Source organism: Marmota marmota, unplaced genomic scaffold (assembly GCF_001458135.2).
Source record: "Marmota marmota marmota unplaced genomic scaffold, marMar, whole genome shotgun sequence".
NCBI lineage: Eukaryota > Metazoa > Chordata > Mammalia > Rodentia > Sciuridae > Marmota > Marmota marmota.
This window is the reverse complement of record NW_026000240.1, coordinates 18,008,081-18,009,693: the sequence shown is the minus strand read 5'-3', so window position 1 is coordinate 18,009,693 and position 1,613 is coordinate 18,008,081.

Genomic DNA, 1,613 nt, shown 5'->3' with positions numbered 1-1,613 from the left:
AAAAAAAAAAAAAAAAAAAAAAAAAAAAAAGATTTGATCAAATTGAGACAGTCTAGCAGGGATGAAGCATATGACACTTGTTCACACTCCCAAAACATTTGGCTCCGTGAACACAACACACACTTCTGACTGTCACAAACACATGACACCATGCCCAGAAGTTATGTATCAGAAACTAATCATTTGTTTCAATATGGTCTTGGGAGAGTTAGAATTTCATTCACTTTCATTATCTATGAACTGAAAGGATGATATATTTTAACTCATAAAACTACACATCACCAATTTGTGCTACAACTTAGTGGACACCATATAACTTGTCATCCTATGACTTCTGTCTGCCTTAGTCAGAAAATGGTTTTCTGCACATGTGTGTAGAAGCACAAAAGTGTAAGTACATGCCTATGTTCATTTTCAAGGTATTTTGGTACAAATGCTTTATTAAAATGAGTAGATAACTAGTGTGTGAATAATCAGGAAGTGATTATTTTAACGATTCTGTCCCTCTGCTGTTATTTTTGGATCAGCTTCCTTACTAATAAAAACTAGTCACTACCACATTGCTTAACACTTAATTATGCTTTTCTCAAGGAAAACATGGGAACTGCTCTCAAATGTGTGCTCATCCATAATGTAAAGATCTCAAGTAAATCTCTTCTGAGAAAATAAAAACCATTCTTCTTTTCCTGGACATAGCATAGATACTTAAAATTTTCAAATTTCTGTTGACTTGAAGGAAATGACTCATTTCATTGCTTTGAAATAATGGTAGCCATCAAAAACATCCAGAGGGAATCCTCACAAATGTCCTCTTCACCAGGACAGCAAAGAAATGATGAAGAGGAAAATATGTAGAGGCAGAAAAGCCCCCCAAACAGCTTTTAAATCTTAGAAGATCTTTAAAGGGGAGTTAGATATTTTATGTCTATGCCTCACTCTGAGGTTGAGTTCTTATTGCCTGGAGTATCCACAAGGGCTCATTCTGAACTACCACCTCCCCAAACGCTTTATATGATCTGTATTTTTACAATATTATTATGAATATTTTGAAGCAGTATTGTTGTACTTTTAGGCCTTTGTTTGTACAATAAAGTGTTGGGAATATTTTTGGAAAATGTATATGATACTGAGTAGTCCTGGTGTTAGGAACTGACAACCTATTAGAAATTGAGAATAGGTAGGAAGGGAACCATCCAAAGTCCCAGACAATTATTGGCAATAACAACTCTAGAATTATATAAAGAATAATCTAAGGGGCAATAATCCAATTTAAACAGGAAGCTAGAGGAATTGTTTAGAAATGAGAAGAGGTGCTATTTTAGTTAAATTCCTTAATATTAGGGAAGATTTGAATCTGCATTGCCTAGTGAGCACCATATTTAATTTACATTTTTTTTTTTAATTTTTTTTATTGTGGGTTGTTCAAAACATTACAAATTTCTTGACATATCATATTCCACACTTTGATTCAAGTGGGTTATGAACTCCCCCCCTCACCCCATACACAGATAGCAGAATCACATCAGTTTCACATCCATTGATTTACAAATTGCCATCCTAGTGTCTGTTGTGCTCCGCTGCCTTTCCCATCCTCCACCCTCCCCCCTCCCCAC